Source organism: Dermacentor variabilis, chromosome 9 (genome assembly GCF_050947875.1).
Source record: "Dermacentor variabilis isolate Ectoservices chromosome 9, ASM5094787v1, whole genome shotgun sequence".
NCBI classification, from domain to species: Eukaryota; Metazoa; Arthropoda; class Arachnida; order Ixodida; family Ixodidae; genus Dermacentor; species Dermacentor variabilis.
The window spans coordinates 106,259,519-106,270,027 of NC_134576.1; the positions used below are offsets into that span (position 1 = coordinate 106,259,519).

Genomic DNA, 10,509 nt, shown 5'->3' on the forward strand with positions numbered 1-10,509 from the left:
CGCAGATAAACTCTCAAAGAAAAACCATTACTTAACGATTGGCGTTTACTTTGTAAATGCTAGAGCCCTTCAATAGTTTGACCAACTTCACGGAACGCTGCCCTTTGCGCTCTATACTTCAATGGGAAAAAATTTCATGTTAAAAACGTATATCTACTGGAATATCAAGCAATTATATGAAAATGGAGAAGAATAAGGCAAGAAGAAATGAATAACTCGCAGTGCCTGACAACGGGTCCGAAGCGAGGCACAAGCATATAGGCAGAGTAGTTCGCATATGCGAGTGTTTCACTTTTTGCAGTTGTTCTAGGCTGCAAGTTATCCATCATGAAACAACTAGTATGCCAGTTTATTCTCGAAAGCAAGGCGACCTACTATAAAATCACAACGAGAAAAAGTTTTGGGTATTGTTTTAGAAGTTGTATAAAAGCTCTGCGCCAATAGGCAGAACATTCAAACGCAAAGTATTTGAAAATGAAACTTTCTTGCTTCATCATTCTGCTCATATTGGCAACCGTCGCCATTTTTATGCCAAGAAGAAGAAGCACGGGTCCCGGTACCGCTGTAGAATTCGGACTCCCTGGGGCAAGTGGTCGCAGACCTAGGCGATTAGGAAGAGACAAAATGACCCCAGTACCAGTGACATATCCGAGAAGACCGCCACCGAGAGGTAGGAGATAGGAGCAGCTGACGCACTCTTACGTATCGTAAGTTCTTTTCTTTTGTTTCTTTCACTTTCTTGGTTAGCTTTGAATATGCCTGCACAGTGGTTCTCCGGTGAGCTCTTAGGCGTACGATTAATAATGTATTAGGGAAGCTCCGATAAGGCCGAATTATGCATTACTGCAGTAAAACACGTTGTGGGGCTAGTTGGTGCATAGCTTTCGATAGAATAAGCGCCAAAATTGATGGCACACAAGAAGAAATACAGACAGGACTAGGCGCTTACTGATCCGAACCTACAAACAAAGCATAACGCGACGTTGCTGGTTAGCCTCCCACCAGCGGCAAGTTTCTTTATTCACTTTCATTTCCCTTTAATTTATCGTTTATACAGTTCCACTGAAAGCTCCAAATACCCTCCGCTATGCGTTCTTCGGCTTCATTATCAGGTGGCTTCTTATGGTTGCGATAAACGAAATCGGGACGCCCTGTACCCCTCCTTCTGGTTAATTTCAGTCAATCAAACAAGTTTTAAGCGAATAAGCATGGAATAATTTTAATGTGGATATGCACACCAGAAAAGCACACCGAATTTCCCGATCAACGCAATTCCGATGACCAGGCGGGCCTGAAACGTAAACCTTGTCCACTCGTCTTACCTGCACGTTGCAGTCACGTCGTAGTAAAACTATTTCAAGGACAGAAATTATTCTGAAAAATCTCTACACCGTACTAGTTTGCGAGTAGGTGAGCATTGACATAGTCCAAAGGCTCTGATTTTCCCAAACATCTTGTGGTCGTTACCAGGCACATGTGACACCTTGTTGATTCAAACGCTATTCGTAATCGTTAGCTTGCCAATTTTGATGCGAAAGCATCAAATGACCCATTGAGCGAAAAAGCTGGCGAGTGTAGCAGCGAAAAGGGACCTGAATTTCCACTGGCTGCGACACCCCGTCACGCGCACACCTTGACAGAGCGAGGCGGGCGAAAAGATAGTTCATCACAATGCGTTGACGGGCTAGTTGGTGCGAATCCACAATTACTTTGCTTGGCGCAAAACAACGGACACAAAAAAGACGACAGGACAAAACGCCTTGTCGTCTTTCTTGTGCCCGTCGTTTTGCGCTAAACAAATTATGGCGGACGAAAAGGCCTATCCTGCTGCCCCGCTGGCTCGCCCGGTGTTGTGCGAGGGGAGAGGGCATCGCCGTGAAGCCACGACACCCGTGCTCTCTCTCTCTCTCGTAAGCCTGTTTTATGCGCGTGTTCCTTGTCAGCGCAAGCTCTCACCGACGTTCTAACTTCTGCTCGGTAATCGCTATACGTAAATTAATGTACAAAAAAAACCCCAATAAATTCGGAAGGAAGAACGTTGGTCGTAGTGAGTTTCTAACCTACGACCGCACGCTCAAAAGCCGAGCGCCTTATCCACTTGGCTAAGCCAGTGCCTCCTATAGGTAGCAGGCTTGTGCACTCTGACATCATGCTACTTAAACAGAAATTTACCTTTCCAAGCCCCGCAGGACGAAAGTGGTGACGTCAAAATCACGGCGGCTTACTCGGGAGCGCCCCCATTATATTGTATGGCAATCAGGCAAAGTGGCATGAAGTCACGGTTCGAAATGCGCCGGCGTTGTGGTATACAGGAACCGTTGGCCAAGCGTCTCAATGCACTCGCTTGCCCACGAGGAGTTTATAAGCCGAATGATCGGTCAGCGGCATTCAATGTGATATTAATGCTTTCGCATTCACAAGTCATAAGCGGTGATTAGGTGGCCTCGGATTCATTTTGTAAGTGTTCTTTTTCCCCTGAAAGTTCTGCATTTGGCTCAACTAAGTTTGTTCATTGGATTGACGTATTAACAGGCTGGCTTGAAGTTGTGATATGAACGTATGAACCACATAGTTACAGATCATTCATTTATATTTGCACTGGTAAGTGTAACAAATGGTTTGTTACTGGTTAAGTTTGTAATCTGGTTTGTAAATGGGTCTGTGGTCTACAGACCAGATTTTTTTATAGCCTCGTAACGCGAGTGTTAGCCTCGCCGATACCCTCGACACCAGGTGCTGCTATCTGGCGAGGGCTACGTAAGACAGGACAAAATGGCCGTAGTTGGGGTGCGTGTTCAAATGTGGTTATGTCTTAAGACGTGTTCTTGCCTCGTCTTCTATGTGCAAAGGTTATCCATCCGGGCGGAACTCGTGTCTTCTTTGGCTGCACCAAGAACCAGCGAAATAAAGAAGCTACTCATCCGACAGCCCTGCGATCGACGTTCACGGAGACACAACACGTTTGTGTTCATGTGGAGTGCACTCGTATGTGCACGCGAGGTGCTCGCTGCGCCTGAGAAATGACACTATAGGATAATAACTTTTAACTAGAAAAGACTTCAGCAAGCTTGCTCGGACGGGTATTAGTTTCGTTGTGGTAAACCAGGTGACAGTGTGCCTTTCGCCCTGCGGCGCTGCGAGTCCGCGATAGCAGCATAACAGCGCCGCTTACGACATTTCGGCATCTTTATTTCGAGTGTGTTCTGTTCACTTTCTGGACGGAAAGAGGAAGGAGATCAACCCGTATGTGAAACCACGTTTATAAAACCAAATAAAGCTAGTCAGAAAGCGTTTAGGTGTGAGTGTTGACTTCGTAATTTCCGCGGCGATTGTTCCGTTACGGCAAATAAACAATACTGCACGAAACTTGTCGCTTTTCGTGTCCTGTATTTCCCATGCGCGTGAGTGACCCTACGCATTCGAGTACTCGTGACCGGGAAAGAAAAAGCACCACATGTATAGCGTGCACAGAAGGATGGTATAGCGCTCTTATGTAAGCACCTATGAGCTAGAGCTCTCCCAGCGACTGCACGCAAACTATAGAAAATATATTGTACCCATATCGATCGTGGTAAGCTATGACCACACGACGAAAGAGATGACTAAGCGGGATAAAAATGCAGTGCAATGTATGGCAGTAGCGTGCGGCAGAGATATGATACCGGTCTCCAAAAAGAAAGTATTGCGTAACTAGATCTCTAGTATTTTTCATCTATTGCTTCAAGCCCACGCCCCCTCCTCCCCCACAAGAAAAGCAAGAAAATACGTGTATATTTGCGCATATCTCGTAGAAAAGAAAAAAAGCTTGAACAACTGCATGACGTTGGAACTGCAGTGAAGCAGACGAAGCTGCAGCTTCTGTTGAAACAGACGGTGCCGCACGTCGCTCTCGCTAAATTATTTCCATGGTATATTTCTGTGATCTGAAATATGATCACAATAACGAAGACACACTTACCGTTAATCAAAGACACGAGGACCAGCCATCGTAGGTGTCTGACAACTGCAAGCGCTATGTGGGCCGCGGCCGCCCGCGCAGTTCTCGCAGTCGCATCATCATTATCATCATCATCATCATCATCATCATCATAAAGAGAACATGGCGGCCATATGCAGGCGCTGTATATTCTGGTCTATAGGTGCTGTGCAGTTATGAACTGCGAGTAAAGCACATGTCCTAAGATCACTGGAAAAAAAGTCGGTGCAATTGAATGACAATAGATAAACTAGCTTTGTCTTTACTAAATCATTCAAGTGAATGGAATGCTTATGGAATTTAATTCGCACCAATCCAATCTTTACGCGGTTTTTCGTGTGAATCTGCACAATAGATTCGCTGCTTAAATTCTAATGAATCAACTACCATTAGAAACTTGTTTCATGCAGAACGTAGAAGCAGCTTTTCTTTAGCCATAATCGCACAGGCATGACTTCTGAGGTCGCTTCTGAAGCCCGTGACAAATATTACGACACAAATTTGTATTCTTGACCTCTAGTACAATTTATTTACAACATTATAAATCTCAATTGCTTTATTCGCTTTATAAAAAATATTGCTCACAATAAATGTGCTTCTACGGCAGGGAATAACGGTGACCAGTAACCTACCAAAGGCATCCTCAAGTGTTCCAGAACATCAAGCGTTGGCTCCTGAGCGCTGCACAATAAGCTGATGTTGTGAATAAACTCTCCCCAACCGTCGTTAAATGGTGGTTTACCATTGCTTCGTGTTCATGACCCGCAAGCTGGGACATTTCACGCTCGCAATACTCTCCACTTCTGGGATGAAATGTGTGCCTCACTGTCTTCTGCTATGCGTAAGGGGTAACAAGGGTGGTACGCGAGGCAGGAGGTTAGGTGCAGCTTCGCCTCAGAATCGAAAGCAGTCGCTGCCTGATGTCCCACCGGAAACGAGTCCCGCCGAAATGTGGCGTACGCATTGCCATCGGTCAGTTATCCTCTCTATGTCGCTGTGTGTGCGTCAGTTAGGCCTTCACGAGGTAGAACATAACCATTCTTGTGTGCCTCTCCTCTCCTCGTTGTCCAGCACATGTTGTCACATTGCCCGTGCAAATTTTAGACAATGGTGTGGCGTAGGAGGAGGAACTGGGTGGCGTTTTTGCGTGCATCGACATACACCAGCTCTTATTGAAAATGTGCAAGAGACATGACGGTAAAATTTTAGGTAGGGCTCTTGTCGATCCCGTTCTTTTCTGTGGAAGCGCCCTCGGCAACGTCGAGAAATAGATAGGCACGTGTATGTTTCATTTTGAATGTTTAAAGGCTGGAACGGTTGCAGCGGCTAACTACGTTTTCCTAAGCGCTCATTATAGAAGCAGGTTCATCATTTTGTGCGTGGCTAAAGCGGTGTCGAAGCCGTCCAGTAATGCGAACGAGAGTCGTCAATGAAATTACGTAGGAGGCAGTGGCGGCGTTCCTTAAGCTGTTTCTGAGGGCATAGTGCCGAACATATGCCTGGGGCGCGCGCTTGGCAGAAGCGAACCATGGCCGTGACATCTTATCAAGGGGAAAAGAAATGCCCGTTGGGTGTTGGCTTTAGATCCGTGCTGCTGCAGAAGATCGACGCCCGATATTTGCTTCCGATGCACACGATGACCGGTATGTGCAGTTAGCGCACCACATGAAATGCTTGCGGGATATTGGTGTCAAGGAATAGAAACACCTATTGTATGCGTTAAGGAAAGGACAACCGCATCAAACAACCGCCAATATAATCTGACAATGAAGGCGAAGGGCAGTGCAGGGATAAGGACTCGTACAACACTTTGGAGCTAGTGGAAATATGTTGAAGGTGGGGTAGGGGGGGGGGGTGTCGGTTAATTAGAAAAGGAGTAATGGTGCCAGAGCTAGTATTTGCAGTTGCAACTCTGTGCTTCAAATGCATGATCTATGTATGGATTGGAAGTTAACCAAACGTTGGTGGACCGATTGGCACTGGGGGTCCAAGGTGAAATCACAACTGAGGAAGAGAAGGGTGACATGGGTTGGGCCAGTTTAAAGTTAGAAATGTGCTTAGCAATATTACTGTTTTTTTGAAGACTGAGGAACATACATAGAAAGAACTGAATGGCTAATATGCATAGATATCTGTACCCCAAAAGCATGGACACATCATGAAGGAAGAGGTCAAGAGTGTACATTGACACTCGTGACCATTTCCTATGATCTCGGACCTGTATATCAGCTTGAAGGAGGGAGCGATGTGCAGAGTAAATGAAAGTGTGAATAAATGTATAAATAAACAACGTGGATACATCAAGCAACACAAAGTAAGAAAACGGACTGAGTAAATTGGACGCACAGATTAAATATACCATGAATATTTGCAAATGTGGCACTAAATAAATCACGAGGCAAGAATTGGTACAATAACAGTAATGGCAGTGCCTTGCTATTCGAAGCCTAAGTGCCTAAGGTCAAAAACACAGCGGAACAAATATTCGCAATATCATAAGGCACGTGTGTGCTGCAGGGAAATTCCAGAAACGACTAAGCTCATCGTAATAAAATGCCAAGGTTTTTCACCCGCCAAAACCCGTAGGAAACGTGGGCCTTTTATGTGTACGGGGATTAAACGCGTATGGAAGGATTAACTGGTCAGCACCCTATGTGAGAAGAGATGTTTAGAGTAGTGGTGGCATAGTACCCGGAAGAGATTGATAGATCCGGAGTCGGTACAGGATTAATTAAATGTACAATATGGAGGTAGAGGTTCTCAGAAAGAAAAGGTCGATGGGAGATAGCCAGAATGCTAGACTCTGATAGGTGTACTAAAACCTGATTATCTCAAGCAGGCTAGGCTACTATATGCCACCGCCCCAGACCATAGGCGGATGCCAATAAAGATCATGATCATCATCATTTCTCAGTGTATCGGCGTCTTGGTGCTCATATGTGCTTTAGGAAAGCATCCACAAGCAAATTAACGCATAAAACGCCTTGAATAGGTCATTTTCGCACATTCTATTTTTTTTTCAGAAGCAGGTTTCGGGCAATTAGTGCTGAGTAAGATGTTTCTGTGACAGACTAGAGTGCCATAAATGGAATGGACCTCATAAAAAATTATACGGTGCCAAAAGCCACTGCTTCTTTCGGTATATTGTATAACGGTATATTGTATATTGTCGGTATATTGTATATTGTATATCTTATGTTGTATATATTGTCTAACAGACGTTAGACCAAAACCTGCTAATACCGACCACTTGATGAAGCTAGAAACACTAATTCAGTGCTGCAAAATACGTTGGCGAGTCATTTAATAGGTCGCACAAAATCTTACACATAGCAATGTGGCACGCAGATGGGGACGGCGTCACTGGAGTAATTTCGTGACGCTACACGACGATAACCAGAAAGCATCATCTGCAATAATTTATACGGCGGCATTTATTTTCAAGTAATAAAACATCCAGATCCATCGCCCTTTTACTGTTTTCTGTTCAATAAAGCGCTTCTTGCAGATACAGTACTTCGAAGGAGCGGCATTAACGTCACCGGGGGTACTTTTAAGTTGCGCAAGTCCTCGATACCAAGCATGGGAGGGGGGAGGGGGGAGGGGGGAGGGGGGTATTCTGTACATGTCTACCTAGTGGACGTCTTCCTTTTCTGTGCTCTTGAAGTGCTGATTGGTTGGGCTGGGTGGCCAAACAGGAAGTAACGGGCAGCCAGTTTTCTTCTGACTGGTTCCGCTCCAGCCAATCTGCGCCGGCCTATATTGGTCGTAGATGCTGCCGGCTTGTGAAATCGGGGTGCCACAATTCCCGGGACGGCGATGTGTCGGTTATCTTGCAGTGCGTGTATTTCTTCTTCATACAGAACACGTGTGAGAGACGATTAAAAAGGTGTGGTTACATGACTCCTCATGTGGTCGTCCCACTCTTCCCTCCTGACTGCAGCAGAAATGGGTAGTCAACTAGCTGGACATTTACAGAATTCTACTCCCCCCCCCCCCCGTGCTATGGTTCCTATGGATTCGACCTCGTGAAAGAGAGGAGAACCGCATTCAATGATGTACGAAGCATGGGCACATGTGCTTTGTTTGGTTGTGAGTGTTTGGTTGTGTTTGGTTGTGAGAACGCTTTTACCCGGCCGAGTGAGCATGTGTTTTCATTTTCGTTAGCCATTATCGTGATGCGACTTTTGAATGATGCCTAATAATGCAGCTTCTCGGAGGCTGGGCCTCCCGTTATGAAATCGTATACACGTGTCAAAATAATTTGTAGCACGCTTGGGTATTTCCATCATCTCTGCCAGAAATTATATTCGAAGGGCAGCGTATGTAATATCAAATGTTCACATAATTTCGTCTGAAGACTCAAGCGTGCTGAAACTATGTCTGGACCCACCAAATCAGATGATTGTTTTAGGTGAACGTAAGCTAGAGTACGGTTGTTTATTGTAGAGAGGCGATATGGTTATCTTTACAAGTTCACCCAGTGTGCGGACGACACAGAAAGCTACAGAATGCGTGAAAGTAAAGAAAAAATTAAGAACACATTGGGCGTAGTAAAATACATTGATGCATTTAGTGAGCATATGTTAATTATTGATTTTACATAAATATAGCGCTTGCGGGCATTTCTCCGTCAATATGTAAAATACTCGGAGCAGTAGAAAAGCAAAAGGACATGGTACTGAAATTGGACAGCTTTATTTGAAAGGTACAGTTAAATAAACGATGCTTTCATCCTTACTGAAATTACGCCGTGAACTCAGGTTGAGGAGGGAAGAAGTGAAACAGGAACATCAACTAGCAAGCGTGACATGAAGAAACTCCTACAGGGAAGCCACATATACTCTGTTTTATACCTGCATCTCGGCTTCTGAATCACTGCTGTTCACCAGGTTACCATCGAAAACGAAGGTTGGCGGTGTGAATGAACACTATCAGTCACCTGTACCTTCTTCCCAGATAAATGAAAGCGATATGTGGCAAATTTCTTAAATGGCGCTGGAAAACTCCTCTTAAAGGGTCGCTTACTGATCTTTGGTATTTTCGATAGGTACGCAGTAAGGAAAATTCTTTGGAGCGAAATGCCCTGAAAAGTCGCCCGGTTTGCCACGCTTTGCAGAGCGTAGCAATAAACTGTGCTTTCGATCCTTGCTCCCAGGTCCGGGCTCGAAATGCTTTTGCCAAACATAACTCGTCGACTGAGGAACACAGTTTTTTATGGGTAATGCAATGCCGCACTGTTTCACATCATCGTCGTCTTTTGGTTCGAAAAACACCGAGAACAGCTCCGCTCAAGACCTGTACCTTGTATCACAAATGCGAGCAAAATATTTTGTTGGTCATGTGAATTCACTGTTGGCTGGAAAACACCACAGATTGCTGTAAAATCACGCGTAAAATGACTAAATGATTTCATTTTTCCACTCCTGAAATGCACAAAGGGATTATGATTTATTGGGATTGCCTTCGAAACGGAAAGAAAAAATCCACGCAGCTTGCTTGAGCTAATTAAGTAATTTATATATATTTATACAACTAGCATTTCGCCTATGTCTCCTTAATGTTTTCTCCCTTTCGCGATATCTCTATGTTTACGTTGTACAGTTACTGATGCCCGTAACGGATCCTGTCCTATCAATGTCTTCTCTGTTTCTTTCCACTAATAGGCTAAGCGTCTCTAATTTGTCTCGATTACTGATGTATATTGATTCCATCCTCTTTAAGTAGTAAAGAATTTCCTATCCGGACTGCGATGTGGATATTTTCTACAGGTCACGCATGGTGAATACCTTCGTATTTCAGTGGGATGCGCAGAGTCGTCTCCGGATTTTTGCTGCTGCAGACGTGTTTTCAGACCTATTGCGAAGCCTCCTCCCGTTGCCAATATTTTCTCCGGCATGTTCTTTTTCTTAGGCCACGAGACCGGGACTTAAAAAATCAAGGTACTCCTTTCTGTGTTATCGTTCAGAATTTCCCTTCTAAGTTTTTTCTTCCCGTTCTTTAAATATTCATGTTTTTTTTATTTCCATCCTTTGCATCCAGTTTGATTTCTCTCTCTCTCGTACCTTCTTTTTGATTACTCCTGGTTGTCTATTTACACTTTCAATCGCCCTGTATCAGGCCGCCAATTTTCTTGAGCTCATCCACGATTCCGTATCCGCCCTTTTGGGATGCAGATATTTCTTAACTTTAGATGCCAATTTATTTTGATCCAAGTACTTGAGTCTATATTCAAAATAAATGTGGCTCGGCGCTTCTCTGACTTCTAGAAAAGCCCGACCCGTGCCTCCTTGCACTCCCTCATCTGTGCTTTTACCGGGTGCCCCAAGTCCAACAGATGTATGGACTTTTAGATAAGTTCCAAGCTCGATACAACGCCTGACTTTAAGCCCTGAAAGGCATTTACGAACGTTAGCACTGGCACCATTACGTCTCTCCAGATTTCTCGCATCACCTCATATTTATTTTGGCGTTAAAGTAAACAGTGTTTAATTGTTATTGCATTCCGCTTCCCATTGATTGTTAGATTATCT

At 44.5% G+C, this 10,509-nt stretch overlaps 1 long non-coding RNA gene across 1 annotated transcript; it reads left to right on the top strand.

The window, feature by feature from the left end:
* The first annotated feature begins 360 nt into the window (after nucleotides 1-360).
* On the top strand, nucleotides 361-3,365 carry LOC142557222 (uncharacterized). Its single transcript, XR_012822746.1, has 2 exons — nucleotides 361-707; nucleotides 2,850-3,365. It is a non-coding gene; the product is annotated as an uncharacterized LOC142557222 (long non-coding RNA).
* Nucleotides 3,366-10,509: the final 7,144 nt, after the last annotated feature.